General features: G+C 44.3%; 1 protein-coding gene across 3 annotated transcripts in view; it reads right to left on the reverse strand.

Moving 5' to 3' along the window:
• The window catches only part of SPG21 (SPG21 abhydrolase domain containing, maspardin), a 328,600-nt gene that overhangs the window by 179,889 nt on the left and 130,277 nt on the right, over window positions 1–18,434 (reverse strand). The window contains exon 2 of one of the 3 annotated variants that reach the window (XM_069625085.1): window positions 1,050–1,163. The exons of the other annotated variants lie outside the window; for them this stretch is intronic. The gene's annotated coding sequence lies outside the window, so the exon portion shown is untranslated. The remainder of the gene's footprint in view (window positions 1–1,049; window positions 1,164–18,434) is intronic. 3 annotated transcript variants of the gene reach the window in all.

Here is an 18,434-nt window from a genome sequence, read left to right on the forward strand (position 1 = left end):
AAGGAGAAAAATACCGGGTAGGGCCCACAATTTTTTGTTTTAGGGGGATGAAGCAGTATAGGGACCAACAATGTAGGGTTTGAAAAGAACAAACTGCTTGATTACCCCTTTCCTAGTCTACCTTAAAGAGTGGTCAGTGAGAAGAGACAAAAGGATAGATTATCTAATTCATCTATCCAAATAGTTGTGCCAAACAAGTAATCATTATAAAAAACTCATTTTAATCAACAAACAATTCATTACAAAATGATATGATATATGCTTTCCCGCAACATCACAAACATTCAGAGATAATTAAAACTTCAATTTAAAGAAAAACAGTCCAACAATTATGGCATTCTTGTGCCCAAAAATTTGGATTGTGTTAGTAAGTTACATTCATCATTTATCAACATGACATCAAAATTGTTACCACATGCTATGGCGGCAGGGGAATAATGTCAATGTACATCAAAAGCTAAAAGTTCATTTAGGATAAAAAGACAACGTTGCTGTGGTGTCTGTGGGATGTCTACATATGTTTCGGCTGAACAGATGTCGTCAACACCTTCCCTGGTGTTCCGCTGTTTGCTTTATAGCCCTCTTCAGGACGGTGCGTTGTTTTAATGGATTGTCAAAAAATTCAAGGTGAATCCCCAAAGTGTCAGAATTTAGTTGCAAACTAAAAGAGTTAAAAAAAAAGAGAAGAAATTCATAGACCTGTTTTAGTCAATCATTTCTAGGGTTTTAAAAACTTTTTGGCAATTTTCATACTTTGTAGAAGTTTTTATTTTCTACAGACATGCTTTCTACTGACCTTTTTGATCTTAATATGGTTAGACTGGAGCGACGTAGTTAAAACCAGGAAATTGCTTCCTTATGGTGATTGCAGATTGCACTATAATTCGTGTTCTGATTTTATATTAAGATTAAATCCGACTAGGCACCTCAATTGTGTGCACGAAACCTATTGTGAAAAAGGATTCGTATCATGTTTTACTATATATCCTTTGCAAAAAGTTGAATCTACTTTCACAGATTGAAATTGAAAAGGAGGGTCACGTACTGACCTGCGTGAGTCTTAACGATCTGTTTATTGTTGTCGTGCCGTTATGGAGCTAGATGGTCACCCCATGCAACCGTTCAGGGTACAGACAGAATCCGTCTTCATCTGTGCTTTGCCTCTGTTTAGAAACAAAATTCCAATTGTATTTTTTAGAGTAAAAAATGTTGTGTCTGCCCGGTCCATATAGGTTTAAACATTTGAGACATTGAGGACACGCGGCGACAGCCTATGTTGTTTTCTAACCCAATTCGTAATCAAAACATCAACAAGGGGTTTACCTTTTTCTCGCGTGTTATCCTGCGAGAGAAAACAGCCTTACGATGCCCACGCTGGTGAAACTCTGTGGTACAATGTGAGGGTCTCAAGCGATCATGTGTATACGGGCGTTTAGTGATGACATGAGCACGTACTAACACGCTCAATAGACTAGAAAGCATGCTTGTATTGCGTCCGCCATCTTGGGTGGAACAATTTTTCCTTAGTGGCCAGCAGAAAAGGCTGTGTTTGTCATTATTATAAACGTTCTTCTGTGGGTTGTTCTTACTATTTTGCACGTTTTAATTCGCCCATATTGTAAGATGATTCGAATCCATTGTGTGCGCCACTGAATACCACAAATATGCCAAAGGCAGTTGTAATCTTTCAGATGGGAGAAGACTCTTGAGATGTGGGTACGATTAGAAAAAGTTAGAAGAAAATTCCCCATTCCACAGCGGAACTTAAACCATTCTTAACTGTGTCAAGATCATAAATCCACTTTTGTTCACATTTACGTAGAGCCAAATTGCAGTCACCACCTCTTTTGGATATTTTCACTGATTGAATTATAAACCAGAACATTTCACATGGTTTATGTTTTAGACTTGTGTAATGTGCCACCAGGGGTTTGTTCGGAGTTTGATTTCTGATGTTACATCTATGCTCTCCAATTCAAATTTTAATCTGTCCTTTAGTTTTTACAATATATAATAGTTGGCATGGACACTGGATGGCATACACCACCCATTGTGAGGCACAGTTGGTAAAGGTTTGGAATTGCAAAATTTCCCTTTTAACATGATGTTTTTTTAGATTTTTAGTGAGGGAACATACTGAACAGTTGCCACATTTAAAATGTCCGGTCACAGGCAGCAGATCCCACAGAGTTCGTTGTGTCTCTGTGTTCTTAATTTCTCTAGGGTACGTGTGGACTAAATTGTCTCTTACATTATATTGCCTTTTGAAGGCAAATCTGGGTGGTATTGGGGCGAAGTCTTCCGTTTTAATGATGTGCCAGTTCTTCAAAACCAATTTCAGTAGGTTGTGGCTGGTGGGACTGAAAGTGGTAACACGTTATTTTTTCCGCTTTTGTTCTCTCCATTGGGTGTAGAGATGTTTCTCGATTTCTATTTTTGGCTCTTTTGTAGGCCGTATTGATTTGTTTTTTTAGGGTCTCCTCTTTGTTTGAGGCGTTGTTTTAGTTGATTTCCATGAATTTTGTAATCTTCTAGAGTAGACAAGTTTCTCCGGACTCTTAAAAATTGGCCAAAGGGGAGGTTCGCTTTCAGGCTCGCCGGGTGATAACTTTGGTATTCCAAGAGAGTGTTTTTGTCAGTTTCTTTCCTGAAGAGATTTGTTGCGAGTGTCCCATCATCTTGTATCTTGATTTCCAAATCTAAAAAGGGGATCTTAGCAATGTCATACAATATTGTAAAACTGATGTTGCTGTTACATTGATTGAGCCATAGATGAAATTCCTCAAGGAGGATAGGAGGACCTCTCCAAATCATGAAGCAGTCGTCTATGTATCTGTGCCATGCTTTTATGTTCTGTTTATACGGGTTGTTCAGATGGTAAATAGAATTACTTTCGACCAAGTCCATATACATGTTGGCAATATCCGGTACAAACATGGCACCCATACTTGTCCCGTGTCTTTGATTGAAAAATACTTCATATAGAAAATAATTTTCCATTAGAGCAAGTTTTGCGCATTCTAAGATGAAAGCGGTTGGAAATGTTTTGCTGTTTATAGTTCGTTGGTTCAGGACTTGCAGACATTCTAGTTGGGGGATACTAGTGTATAGGGCCACCACATCCAATGTGACTACGATGTCGCCTTTTTCAATCCGGATCTCCTCCAGGACGTTGATCATACTGGTGGTGTCCTTTATGTCGGATTTCATTTTTAACACATAAGGTCTTAAGAACCAATCAACGTATATGGACAGGGGTTCCAAAACCGAGTCTATGGCAGAGACTATTGGTCTCCCTGGTGGTTTTACACTGTTCTTATGCACTTTGGGCAGCAGATAGAAGGCTGGGATGGTAGGGTTGGTTTTCATTAGAAAATGTTTTTCATCATGGTCTATCCATCCTTCTTGGGCGTGTGACATCAAACTGGATATTTGCGTCTTTCAATCTTTGTGTCCGATCTCCTGGCAGTTGTTTGTAAAATTTTTTAATGGAAAGTTGGGACTTTGCTTCTCCATCATATGCCTCTTTGTTCCATAAAACAATCCCCCCTCCCTTGTCTGCAGGTTTAATCACAATCAATGTGTTGGCTTGTAGATCTTTTAGGGCTTGTCTTTCGGTCGCACCCAGGTTATCCTGAGAGAAATTGTTCCTAGATATCAATATCCTGGTTTCTTCGATGATTTTATTCTCGAAAGCCATGATGGCTGGACTTATCATAGTGGTGGTAGGACAGAAAACTGATTTTGGTTTTAAGCCTGTGGTACTTTTTTCTTTTTTGCTCGTATTGGGATTTCTGAAGAAATATTTAAGGCGAATAGTTCTAAAGAATTTTTGTAGTTCAATTTCAGTTTTAAAGTTGTCTGCTTTCTTGACAGGGACAAAACTTAATCCTCGACCGAGTACTTTTGTTTCTCCATCGGTGAGGACATGTGTGGAAAGGTTGAAAATGGGAATTACCAATTCTGGACTGGGCCGTTCCAATTGCGTATCTGCATTCGTGGTGGACCTTGTGATAGATTGCGGCCTCCTCGGCCCCTCCCTTGAAAAAACTGTTTCTGGCTTTTTCCTCCTCGTGACGTGTTTGCCGTGTGCTGTTGTCAGAGTCACTGCTCGTGGTGCTATTGGTGGTGTTTGAAAACGTCACATATTGTTTTCTTTGGTAACCATTTCTTCCTCTCGGTGGACCTGATTTGTTCATATTGTCATAGAAGGTTTCGACAAGATAGGGGTAGGTCTTTGTTGCTTTGTACATATCAATATCTTTTTTTAATTTCCAAATTTTCTTGTCGATCGTACATTTTTTTAACTTATTCATTTCTTCCTCTATTTTTTCCAATTTTTGTTTGATCTCTGTGATGACTTGATCTGATTTTATTTTTTCCTCCAGGATATTTATTTCTGCTTTTTGTTCTTTTGCTTCTTCCTGTGCGATGACTATAATCAGAATCAGCCAATCTCTCGAGCATTTATTTCCGACGCCGCTAAATTTCCCTTTGAATTTTGCATTGTCTATAAAGACGCTGGGGATGTTTTTAATCTGCAGGCCTCCCGGAATGATTCCAGCTTTTAAATATGCCAGCATAAGCTGACCATGGGATTCCGTCCTTATCAATTTCTTCTTTTTCTGAGTTAATATTTCAAAATCATTGCCACCGGTGTTAGTAGTCGGAGTAATGTCTTCCGGGGTCATGGATGATGGAAGATTTATTATTTTTTTGATAGTATTCGTCTGTAAACGATACTAAATTTACAGCTTCCATGTTTGACTGTAAGCAAATTTATTCCCTTTGCGATCGCCAATTACCGCAAGGGGGGCCGTCACCACGATCATGCGTAAAAAGGGCTAGTACGCACCTTATCTGGAGGCCTGTGTGTAAGCAACTGCTAAGACTGTTTAACACAACCTTTCAAGAAGTTTAGAGTAGTATGGGAGGAGAGACACAGGGCAAAAGGTAACCAGTAGATTTGGGTCAGCCCCTTGCTATTTTAGGAGAGGGAGGACCATGGCGGTTTTGAAAATAGAGGGAAAGCAAGCAGAGTCAAAGGACAGGTTGAAGAGTTAAGCAAACTGAGAGGCCACTAAAGGGGCAATAGCTGGACTAGCTGTGGATCAAGAGGGTCTGATGAGGCACTAGAGGGGGCTATCCTTCTTCAGTATTAGGGACAATAAAATGGGAGTTGGAGGCAGAGGATGATGGTAGAGTAGGCAGAGTGTAGGAGGATGGAGTGTGAGGAAGTGCAGGAGAGAGAGTCTCTAATTTTGGGAATGTTTGCAGCAAAGTATTCAGCTAGGTCATTAGCTCAGAGATTAGAGTTGATGGCCAAAGGTTTAGGAGAGAGATTAGGGTGCCCTGTAGCCAGAGAGGATAGTTGGATTGAGTCAATTAGGGGGGGGGAGGTAGAATTATCTTTTTGCTCCATCAAGAGAGGACTTGAGAGAGTACCGGCCAGAGGTAGAGTTCCATGTCCTCCTGCAAGTCGGTAAACCTCCATTTGCGCAGCAGCACACATGTTTATGCTGTGAGAGCTTGTGAATGGTGTAACCCATGGTTGAGGATGCCGAGACATAGGAGTGAAAGTTAGCAGTGGGAAGTGAGAGGAGAATGAGTTTATATAGTAGGGATTGGAAACTGGAGAAGGCAGTGTTGGTGGAAAAGTCAGCATGTGCAAAGGAGGAGAGAGAGAGAGAGAGAGAACTGCAGGTCAGAGAGAAACGGGGCGATGGCAGAAGGTTTACATTTCATTTTAGTAATACGAGAGGTCAGAGGGTGGAAAGGAGATTGTGGTGGAAACAATGGAGTGATCAAATAGGGATCTTGTGACAGTATTATGAATGGCTGCGAGAGAGGTGGAAATAATAAGAGATCCAAAGAGTTACCCCTGGTGTGTGTTGGTAGGTTATCATAGAGTGGAGAGCGTGGTCACTAAGAAAAGACTGCAGTTCAGATTTCTGAGAAGTGGCAGGAGGGGGAAGGTTACAGTCACAAGAGAATAAGGTGCAGTTTAGTGGAAAGAGAATAATAAACGCGCCCAATACCATACCTGAATTCGATTTCTAAGTGCGGATCCGGGATTCCAACCTCTGTTACTCTGCATGGTCTTGCTTCCAAGACCAGCGTGTTGTCCTTGTGCTACCCTCCGTTGACAGAGTTCATCGAGGAATCGTCCAGTGGGACGATAGATGGAGATAATGTGACCAGAGTGAGGCTGAGCAATAGTAGATGGTGAATTCAAAAGAGGTATGGGAAGACGTGCCTTGGAAGATTTAGGCGGAAGATAGGTGTTTGACGCCTCCCCCTCCTCCAGTTGGACGACAAGAGCATAGGAAGGAGTCATGCACGGCCCCCAGAGTATCAGTGTCAAATTTCCCAGTTTCAGTAATAGCAAGAAAATCTAGGGGATGAGAGCTGATGTGAAGGAAGTCCATGATAAAGGGGGTTTTGTTGCATACAGGCTGAGTATTCCAGAATGTAATGTTCAGTTGATGCAGTAAGGAAGAATAGAGAAGTTGAATCTCAGAGGAAGAGAGGCGAGGTAGAAAGGTGTTATGGGAGGTATAGTTAGCTTGTCGGCTTTGTTGGAAGTAGGTGAAAGAGATGGAGTAGTGAGAGTTTCAAGATGAGTTTTAGAATAGAGATAGGAAAGGGATGAATTTGCAGCGTGATTGGAGGAAGCGTAGGGAGAGGTGAGTAAGAAGAGCAGGAGTGAATGTATTATAGGCACGTACTGCAGTGTGGAGAGGGAGCACAGTAATTCGCAAGCTAGGGGTACTCGCATGTGCAGAAGGCAGGAAGGCAAAAGCAAAAGCTCCTAAGTGAAGGGGCAAAGAGGCTAGTCAATGGCTTGTCTTCACCCTTTACTGTACTGCCCTTTTTCGCCGCTGGGGAGTTCAAAAGTTTTGTCACACGCTCTGAACACCTGATCATCTAGTCCATCAGTGGTTAGTCTCTCTGATTCTGTCCCTGGTGTTGCCGGGACGAGGTAATTACTTTGTAATTGTGTTCTCAGAGGAGTCTCTTGTGGCTTCAGATTGAGTGTGTGCCGATCAAAGATGGCCACAGGAGGATTGCAGAGTGGAGTGTGCTGGCGGTGCCCTGACTTATCAGGAGGGGTATCAAGATAGTATGTTGAATATGGATAATATTGGAATATAGGTAGAGATTCTAAAATTACCATAACCGGTGGTTGAGGTTTTTACATTTTAAATATTCTTACCATTCCCCCATCCGCCCCTCACCCCTGCCCCTTATCCTCAGTATCTACAACGTCTTGGGTGGTGAATTACTTAACAGTGTACCAGGAATACTTAGATAAAGTGGGGCACCCAGCTCCCACTCTCATACAAATGAGGCATTATGTGGGCAAAGGAGGCAGCTGCCGGAGGTGACATGGAAATCCTGAAGATAAAAGGGCACTGTCAAATTACAATATTGGACGTGGTGTATTACAATCCCCAGGAGCCAGTAGCTCTGCATTAGATCAATCAACTCTTGTATCCCCTGCCCCATTACTTACACCAAGTTTGTATCAGCTTTTTGCTAGTGAGGAGACCATTTTGGCCAGGAGTCTGACAAAGACTTGCCATAATTCAGCCGACGGCGACGGGGGCCTGTGGCGGGAGGGGTGCGGCGGGGGGCTGAGGATTTGGGGAGTCTTGGGATTTGCACGATTGTGGAGGGAAGAGGGTCGGCATGCGTATTTGAGAGACAGGAGTCTAGGTTGGGCTCTCGGGGGATGTGGCCCTCTGTAACACTGAAGGCCGTTGTGATGAGGGAGAGCTTGTGGCTTCAACGCGTTGGAACAGAGAAGAGCAGGCGATGGTGGTTCCATGGAGAATAATGGTGTGTTCTGTGTAGAGCGAGGAGGGTTCGCCCCGAGAGGGCCAGAACTGGGGGAACATGGATCCCATTGAGTATGAGGGGGCTGCTGCAATTACCTTTTCAGACTGTAGGGGAGAGTTGGGTAAGGGGGAAGAGAACCAGGAACACTTAGGTTGGGATGTTTTTGCTGGATGCCAACATAATTGGGTGGTGGGGGTGGGAGAACTGGGTGGCCTTTGTCTTTGCCTTGCCAGATGGGTCAGGAAAGGAGTGGTCTCACAGTTCAGCTGCAGCAGTTGCAGCTCCTGTTGGTTGCAGCTGGAGTTGCAGATTCTTTCCGCCAAATCTGACCCACCGGCTCCTGCACCTGGGTGGACAAGGGCCCAGCCATGGCCCTGCTGGCTGGATCTTGAGGCGGCACAGTCTAACAGGAAGGAGTGCTCAGTTTAGTCTGTATGCTCCTGCTGTTTATGAACATCGGCTCAGCTGTAGAAGATTCATGTTGTACTATTTCACTTGCGTTAATTTATCTTACATGGCACACAGCCAGTTTCCTAGACCAGTTTGCTTGCACAGCATATCATTAACGGCACATCCTATTGCCATTTGAGTCCCCCTACTGCACGGATTTCACAATAACCTAAACGGTTATGCTGGTTCTCAACAGATATCAGAATTTTGTTTCTTGTCTTATGCTCCATTATTACCAGTCCACATCACTGGATCACAAGCAAAATGCCAGTAATGGTCCTGACGAGCTTTCCAATTACAATTTTGTCCTGCATCATTAGGGGAGCAATCTATAATCAATCTTCACATTAATGACACATCTACCTCACATCTAGATACCAAGCTCCATTTCCATATTAAGGCTATTTCATTTCCATGGCCAGGGATGCCAACAGATTGGTATTTTGCACACACTTCTCTTGAACTGGGCCCTTCTGGCTCCGCTTGGCAGTCCCAGAATTGTTAATTGGGATGTTGCGGCAGTACTATAGAAAGACACCCCAGCTAATTAAAACCTACATATCTTCATGGTTATCTTTCTCATACAAAGTTTCTCACTCCAACAGACTTTACATTTAGCTCATGTTTTCTGATATCTTATGCTATGTGTGCATCTCCTTACAGGATGCTCTGTCTTTTCCCAGTATCATTTTAAGTATTAGCTCTCATATTTCCAACTAGCTTAGCCCTGGACAAATTTACGATCCACCAATATGCACTTTCCTCTAGTTTCTAATCAGGGAATTCAAATTACATATATCCTAAACATCTATCCTCCGTTTTAAGTCCAGAGCCATCCAGGCACAATCCTATCTGGCCTTATCCACTCTGCATCGGTTAACCCACAGGCATGCAATGGGCGCTCCAACTAGTGATCAAGGATTACATCCATGCCCCACATGAGCTAAATAGACTTTCCTCCCTTATCACAATCACACAACATCAGTATATTACAATCCATCTACATAGGTTCAGGTTCATTGTTCAAGTTGCAATGAATTATACATGGCTCATAATCTATAGAGCTGAATATTACTAGACCCAAGTACAAGATGTATCCTCTACCACTTATCCCAGGTTTACCGCACACATGCATCTATACACGACTAACATTTGGTGCCAATACATCAGTCAGCAAACTTGACAAACGCGCTCTCCAAGATATAGGGATTGTTTGCTACTAACCAATCCAGTGAAAACCATCCTACTACTAGGGCCCACTAGAGCACCTCTCGAGTGCATGGTGCACCCACTCCCCATCTAATATTGCGCTTTATCAGTCCTCTAGACATTGCCATCACAGTAAGCTCTGATCGAAATCAAGCGGCACATTCACAATCTTTTCCCATGCATGCAGTTAAACCATATGTAAGAAACATACATTCCCTACTACACAATCATCTTCCCAGTTGTTTGCCCCCTTAATTTGTTCATTTTACTGCTTAATGCCGCTTTCCTATCACTTTGTTCCCCAGACGAAGACGGAATGATACCCTGGCAGGGGAATCGCTGCCTCTTTTGGCGCTGTAAGACCACTACGCTTTTGATGGGCACAGTATAAATATCATGAGGATATATTAAAGTATTCAACAAGACCACATCAAAGTGTCAGTATTCCTCATCGTATCAGTGATAAAAATAAAAGTTCATGTAGCGCTCACAACACAAAGAAATACTAAAGGTGCCCAAATACAACTTGGAAGGCTACGATGGCTCAAAGTGCAGTGTACTAGGAGCGGGATACAAGCCGTGATCTGCACATCAGCCCCAAGGAGAGCACAGTACCGTGCCCTTTTAAGGCACCCAAGAAAGCTCAGTTTTGTTAATTTTGGTGCTGGTCTCCCACAGTACACGTTTTGCCCGATAAAAGGTAAAAACGCTCAATCCTCCTAAAATCCTATAATCCTGGGCATATCGCTGAATAGGGTGGGGGTAACTGGGGGGGGGGGGGTTGCTCTAGCAGGCGGTAAGGCGACAGAGCTACTTTGGCTGATCGTTTACAGTTCCAGCAGAAGGAGGTTTATGGTATGAATCAACGTGCTGCTTAAGACCAATTTAATAAAATGTAATAGACCATCATTCTGATTCATGGAATTATCCCTGTTTGAAGTATGGGGATTTTGGAGCAGAAAGGCTCGCAAATCTGCGTTTTTCAGGCAAATAATTCCATGAATCAGGGTGTTTATGTACTAGGAAAAAGAATACAAGTTAAGCCCTTTTAATTTTTCTAGACTACTAAAATTACACATCATACCTGCAAACAAGCTGAAATGTTTGCTCTTTCTTGCAACAAGTTATTACAAAGCGCTTTGAAACACATTGTGTATAGGCGCTATATAAATAAACTATCATATCATATCAAATAAACTGCTGACTCTGAATGCAGTGGGGTACAAAAACTAAGATTGAAAGTGTACGAGACTACACACAGCAATTGCGAACTTGTTGACTTATGGTCGATAAGGTAACAGGCAGCTTCTAGGCTGTGGGCTAAAGAAGAAAATCTAGAACAAAAAAAAAAAAAAGGTGTCCACATTACAACTCGGCATGGCATACAAATCTGGAACAACAGATCTGAGAGGACGTACATGCGCAACATTGAGTAGTCACTGGCCACCGGCGTTGACAAACCAGAGTCATCAACTCATTTACAAAATTCTCTCTTTTACAGGTGGCTGCGCAGAGGTTGCGAGGGATACGCCACCCATTCCAATTTGAGATCCAACGGGGTACTTTGGTGACCACTGCAAATGATTAGCAAACTCAGCCAGAAGTAAGATTTCCAAACACTGAAATTGCATAACTTTGAATAATGTATCCTCAATGCGGACATTTCAAAGCTATTCAACATCCCATCTACTAAGAGAATGGGGTCACATAGACTCTTGTCATTTCACTTCAAAAGAAACAGATGTGACAAAAAAATGGCAGCCCAGTTGGTGGAGGTAAGAAAAAGCAACAAATGCAGGGCAGCTGGTCTTCTCTGGACGCTAGCTACAAAACCTGAAAATATTCCTGGCTGAAGAGTCAGATGAGAGAAGTTCAAACGGCTTATTCCGTATAAGAATTGAGAACTTCGGCCAAAAAGTAAAGTCAATCTGACAGACTTGAAACGGGCATAATTTTGTAAAGTGACCGATTGTGAACCACTGTGTCCAATCAAAACCAGTTAAGCATGTCATTTCAAGAAAAGCACTGCAGCATTTCTATTTCCATTCTGATTGGATAAAAAAAAAAAGCAAACAGGACTGTGGCAGTAGTTGTGGACAATGGAACCCGACAATCATGACGACAAATATTGGAGCAGGTTACATTTGATTATCAACATCCTCTGCGACACGCGAATATCAAAAGGGGGGATTTGAATTGCTCGTTAAGATGACCGGGAAAGAGGTAGGATCAATAACCTTCAGAAAATATTTAGTCAAGAGTACGCAATAATATCAGCGCCACAACTGTTGCCAAAAGTGAACTAGTGAAGTGAAAAATCTCTGCAATGCAGACCAATCATATCTGGAATAGACGGACATTAGAGTTCCTATTAAACTGTGTCGGTACACTTGTGTAGTAGTTTGTTTTCAAGCATGTCAACACGTGTGTGATGAGTAAATTGCCTGAATGAATTCATCAATGACAAAGGTACCTCACTGCATGACCGATATCACCTCTACATCAATACCCCACAGAGGGGATGATGGCCATTGAACGGATCATTTTGCAACCCTTTAAATTGTGTCAAAGTTCTTTCAAATCCACAGTGCGATGCTCAAGACCTTGGAATGCCAAGAGCTTGCAAATGGCTCATTCTTGCACGGACATCTTCATGAATAACCGAAGGACGACCCTAGGCAAACGATCATTAAAGAAGCCCATACAATGCTGGATAGGATATGCAACTAGCTTTTTATTTTAAATCAATCACCCGAGCCATGAACCTGGGATCGAATACCTTCATAACCGGTCATCAATCTATACTGGTATGTTAATGACCGCAAGCCTACACTAGCAGGCTTCTGGCCCATGAACAGCTGATATAGCCCTGCTGGCATAGTCTATAAAACCTAGTAATCAAGTGAAATGTCCTAAAGATTTCAAATATTTAGCGTTTACCTTTGATGGCCAGATACAAAGATGAGACATGTGAATTGGGGGTTAAAAAAAAAAAAGTAGTAAAGTGGTCATCATTTCATGGGATGGTTTGTGCTCTTCGACCCAAGGTAAGTTGAATATTCCTTACAACCTCGGTCTTGGGCTGATAAAGGGATTGATAAAATAGTGTTGTCCTATATGACACTTGCTAAACAAAAGAGGTGATGGCTGAAAGGTTCCGAATTAATCTTAACCTCTGGCATGCTCTGGACAACCCTCCAGATGATAGTTTCTTGCCTGCCAAGCCATTACAAAAGAGGAAAGACCATATGCACATCAGGGTTGGTCCCACCCACCCCAAAAGGGGCAGTCCAGCCTGAACTGCTAGGTCACATCACTTCTGCATGAGTCCACAAGCATCCCCAAATATGTTTCAGCCTCATTGGGCCTCATCAGTGAGGAGTAGCTTGGGTCTTTAGCCCCAGAAGGCACGGGACCCATGTCTGGGCATACCCGTCACACTCGGGGTGACCAAGCAAAACAAAAAGGGGTGATGGCTGGAAAGTTTTGAATTCATCTTAACCTCTGGCATTGCTCTGGGCAAACCTCCAGACCATCGTTCTTCGCCTGCCAAGGAGGGAGTTTGAGTGTGCCCAGTCCTAGGGGGGATTCCCGCTATCAAATAAAGTAATGGACACAAAGGGCTTTTCTGGGCCAGTAGTGACATTTCCAGGAACACAAGATTTACCACCAACTGGGATGCAGTACATTGTAGCACCCCTGTTGTACTCCAAAGACACTCCCATTAACATACTAGGTAGAGACTTATTGAGCAAACTGAATGCCACGCTATCCTTCACATTAAAGGGGATGGTGGGCTTGAGGTCAGGCGTCTATTGCACACAAGAGCTGCACTCCTTTTAGCAGCACATTCCCAAAGCACGCTACGAGGCCAACCTATGTACCCCAGCATGTTCTTGTATGTGTGATGCTGGAAATGCATCGGAGGAACAGGGCCTCCGTATCCTTGTCCTTTTCTACTTTTCGTGTGTTCTGTCGTGTTTTCCGCGCAGGAGTTCATGTGGGGGCTCCTGGCGGTGCAGCTCTCTTTCTTTTGGTTTGGTGAACGGACCCGTGGGATACCCTTATGGCACCCATGGGTGGGGGTACAACCCTGTGCCCCTAGTGTATGTTTTTGGGCACCTGTGGGTTGCCCACAGAGCACGGTATGGGCTGGTGGCAGCTCCATGCTGAATTTGACAGGTGCGCAGAGTATCCTCCATTTTGGGATACCCCGGCCCTGCCATTGGGATCAGTTGATTCCTGATGGAAAACAAGATGGCCCCAGTGGCCTCCTGCTTTCTATTACCCATTACCTTGTTTTCCCAAAGTCCTGGGAAGCCCCGACTCTGTCCCTTCCCCCTGACTGGCTGTTGGATGGAAGTGCCATATATGGTGGTGTTGTGAAGGCCCAGTCAGAATAGCTGGAGACTTCCCGGTGATGTATGTTGTGGGTACCTCCTGGGGGTGGGACCTGGGTGAATAGAGTGTGTGACGAATATGAATTCTGTGTTGTGGGTGTCTAGTATCTGGTGGTTGACACAATGACTGAGACAACCCTGCCCGAAACCGGTATGAATGCAGCTTGGAGTGTTGAATGGCTCGGTACTTGTCCCAATACACATAACTTGTTGTGAGTGTCTGGAGAGAAGTGAATGGCCTGAATACCTTGTGTGCCTGATTGGCTGCCTGGCTGCCTGCCTGCCTGAATGCCCGTAGTCGTGATTGGGTGCTTGAGTGTGACCCAGCAGAATGAATGGGAGATCAACAGTATATCTGGGGACCTCTCACTGCTAGGAATCGTGTTCAGAAGCTGAAGTCCACTACGACGAGTAACTGGATTAACTGACGCTTGACCTTGAAGCCCTGCTGGACGAGAAGAATTGCTGCTGCTCTCCTTCACAATCTGAAAACTGCTGTGCCTCCAAGGACTGACCCAGAGAGGACCTGGTAAGGCGCCCTCTTCCCGAGCTACGAGGGACCATCGTGCACAGCGGATCTTTGCCAACGCTCCCTGGTAGACAGGCCAACGCTCCCTGGTAGACAGACCTTCGACAGGCTGCCGACCCGATACGGGGACTGCTGCGGAACTCCAAGGAGAAGCACCCGGACTGTTGTCCGCCACTGTCGACGACCGCCGTCGCCGACCGGAGCCGCCGTGCTCCCGTTTGCCTAAGAACTTCCATTGATCATCGGACACTCTCGTCTGCATCGGCATCCGCTTGTCTCCCGCTGGAGAAGGCCCGACCGTCGACGGGCCGAGGAGCATCCACCGGTGGGTTCCCCCGCCACCTACAGACCGCAGAGACGCCGACGACTCGACGCCCTTGCTGGGCCACAGTTCTTCATCATCTCTTTGCGGTCCAGAACTATCTCACAGAGGTGCCCCGCACGCCTCTTCCTTGCAGGACGCCAACACACCGTCGTCGACGAGCACCGCTAGGAACGAAGCTGTCACTTCCCTGCCGTAGTTCACCCTGTTCACCGTCGGACGTTCGACGACCCGTGACTCCCGCCTTAAAGGGAGGGCACTCAAGAAGGGCCGTCGATTCCCTGACACCGAACGCCAAGTTCCCCGACACCTCTCGACGATCCGTGGCTCCCGCCTGAAAGGGAGGCACTCAAGAAGGATCGGTCGACGCATCGTCGGAGAACTCTACTCCACCAGGTACATTGGGGGGGGGGGGTAAAACCTTAATAGGAAGAAGACTATCGGACAATATATGGACTGGGCTTGTGCTATATATCTTTATTTACAGGTTGCCCAGGTGGGGGGGGGATCTCCACACAGAACTGTGCCTAGTGGTAGGGGTCAGCATTCTGCCTATTGTTTCAACCATCTTACGTTCCTGCCTATCTCTATTGCTGGTTCAATAGTTATTGATCTGTGTGACATTTTAACCGTACAGTTGATGCACTTTAATGAGATTTGATAACATTAGTGTTACCACTCTAGACGTGTATATATTTATGATTATTGACTTCCAAGTACAAAGTGCGTTATTGTGATCGTGTACATACCTTTGAATATTAATTATATAAAGGCTGTTTTCAGTAATAGAGTGTGTGGACATTCCTTTCTGGGGGTTCGGGGACTACACTGTACTTATGAACCAGCCTGCATCACCTCCTGAGAAGCTAGGTCTTGATTGCTCGTCCATTGCTACCGTAATAGAGAATCTTGGCTGGGGTCTGCTGTGCCTCTCCTCTACCATATAGAGAGCGGAAGTACAGACACCCCCCTACCGGTCTTTACAGTATGGGGTCGATATATTTCTGGCATGGATCTCGGGGATACAAGGGAAGGTGTTCCTGTTGGTGTCAGAATTTCTGTTCTGGCCCCAGTGCCAGAAGGAAGACACAAAAGGGACCGTAGTAGTGCTACAGCTTGAAGAGATAGTGATCCATAAAGACAAGGCATACAATACGCAGTGTTGTATAGCAATTTGCTATGCAATTCAGGTTTGCTTGTTAAATTGACACTTGTGCAGCAAAACTAGCTATTTAAATTACCGCCTTTCAATGTATTTATTTCTTACCACAGGGCTCTCTCCACAATCCTTTCTCTGTTCACTGCCTGTTCAAAGGGACTAAAGGACAGAGTGCAGCAGTAATCATCCCCTCCACTCTTAAGTGCCAAAGGCTTGGGTGGGAGTGCTAGGCAAGATTTGTTTTTCTTCAAATAATTGAAACACATTTATACAAGATTAACGCCCCTTTGACAACATGGTTGAAGCCGAATTTCACCTGGTACTAAACCCTGCTACAATACTGGGCAATATTCCAACAAAGGCAAAGTACTTCACTGTCATCGACCTGAAGGCCTTCTTTTGCATCCCACTACACACAGATTCTAGATATTTGACAGCATTTACATATCGGGGAACCCAATTTGAACACACTAGGCTGCCCCAAGGGTACTGTGAATCACATAGTACATTCAATCGAGTGATACAGATGGACCTAAGTAACCTACAAGTATCAAGCACAGTCATACAATATGTTGATAATTGGTTGGTGTGCAGCTAAACTGAGCAGTGTAGGACCGATTTGGTACACCTCTTGACGATACTAGGATAAACTAGGGATACTGCCAGGAGGAGGAGGTTGTATAATTGGGGCAAATATCCATAGAGGGACGCAAGGTAACACAGGAGAGGGTAGAAGCAATTCACATGACAGCACACACACAGTAAAAAAGAGGCAGCAGTTCCTGGGGTTATGCAATTACTGCAGGGCATGGGTCTTCGATATTACTCCACATACACAAAGTCCTTAATGCAGGCCCTTAAAGAAGCGCACAAGGAGAAAAAGGAAAATAAAGTGGACATCAGAGATGAATGAGAATTTCAAAAAACTAAAAGATGCATTGGCCAATGCGCCAGTGTTCACCACTCCCAATTACAAACAAAACATTTAACTTGTTTTCCCATTCAGATGGCTCAGTGATGACGGGGGGTCCTCGCGCAAATAAAAAAAAAAGCCACAAGGGCACCAGCCATTGGCTTACTACAGTGGTGTTCTAGACCCAGTAATACAAGCGCTTGCAGCTGCAGTGTTTGCAATGAAGAAGGCAGCAACAATTACTGTGGATTGTCCAGTAGTACTGTACGTGGCGCATTCACTAGTCGCCGTATTTGAGAAATCGAAGAATAAACTGACAACACAAAGGGCTTCCCGATATGAAATTATACAAGTAAACCCAGCCATTGAGATAGTGAGGTGCAGGGTGGTGAACCCAGCGGCATTTGTAGTAGAACCTGCAGAGAAAGGGGATTACACGCATGACTGTAGCCCATATGGACGGGATGGATGAGAACATAAGGAAAAAAAGACAACGAAATAGAGGGAGCATACATGGTTTTTATTGACGCAACACAGGAAGGAGACACACTGGGTCTGCGATAGTGTGCTACAGGAATGGGGAATATGTAGTTCTATCACTGCAGAGATTACCATCGCATTATTCAGCACAGGCAGCAGAGCTAGTGGCCATGATCAGCGGGTTGAACATGATGGAAGGGCACGCAGCCAACATGATTTCAGACTCTGCTTACATCACATCCACCATACATTCAGGATTAGCACTATGGGAAAGTAAGGGGTTCAGAAGAAGCGCCGGGTCCCCAGTACAACATGCCATTCCATACTGCTAGGGCGGCTGATAGAAGCATTGAAATTACCAGTGGAGGTGGCTATAATAAAATGTGCCACCCAACCAGGTGAACAGGACTTAATACAATTTCGGCACTTGCATATCAACTATGTTGGCATGCAAGACAGATGTACCTCAGGTACATTCTTGTAGTTGTCTGTCCTTTTTCACGTTGGACTGAGGCAGGGCTGTGTGCTAAAAACAAAGCAAAGTCAGCCGCAAAGTCCTAGTGCAGGAGGTGTTTTCAAGATTGGAGGTATATGACGGGTTAAGGTTTGATAATGGGCAACACTTCACCAACTACCTTTTTAGGAGATTATGCACCTCCTGGGAGAAAAAATAAATAAATAAATAAATAAAACAGTCTATGCAGTGTGTACCGACGACAAGCAAACGGATTTGTTGAAAGATTAAACAGATTGCTTAAAGAACACTTTGAAAAGCTAACCACGTCACTGTGCAAAAACTGTCTGTATTGCCTCCCATTAGTGCTCTTTGCTCTTCACAACTCGCCAGGTGCGGATACTTTGACTCTGCACAAAATTGTAACGGAGGATGCATGCGCCTGTTCCTCCAGCATGTTCATTTCAGAAGCTCATTTGTTTGTATATTTATATTGCGCTACGAACCCTCAGGTATCTGAGCGCTGCTTATTTCCCACGGTGTGTGGTGCTAATAGCACGACACAGGTTTTGAGAGAAGAGCGGCAAACGTATCGAACTGAAATAACAAATGCCCTCAAATATGTCTCCCGCCAGGTTCAAAAAGTCGACCGACCAACGCCAAGCAACAGACAAGT

Source organism: Ambystoma mexicanum, chromosome 11 (assembly GCF_040938575.1).
Source record: "Ambystoma mexicanum isolate Mex_15411 chromosome 11, UKY_AmexF1_1, whole genome shotgun sequence".
NCBI classification, from domain to species: Eukaryota; Metazoa; Chordata; class Amphibia; order Caudata; family Ambystomatidae; genus Ambystoma; species Ambystoma mexicanum.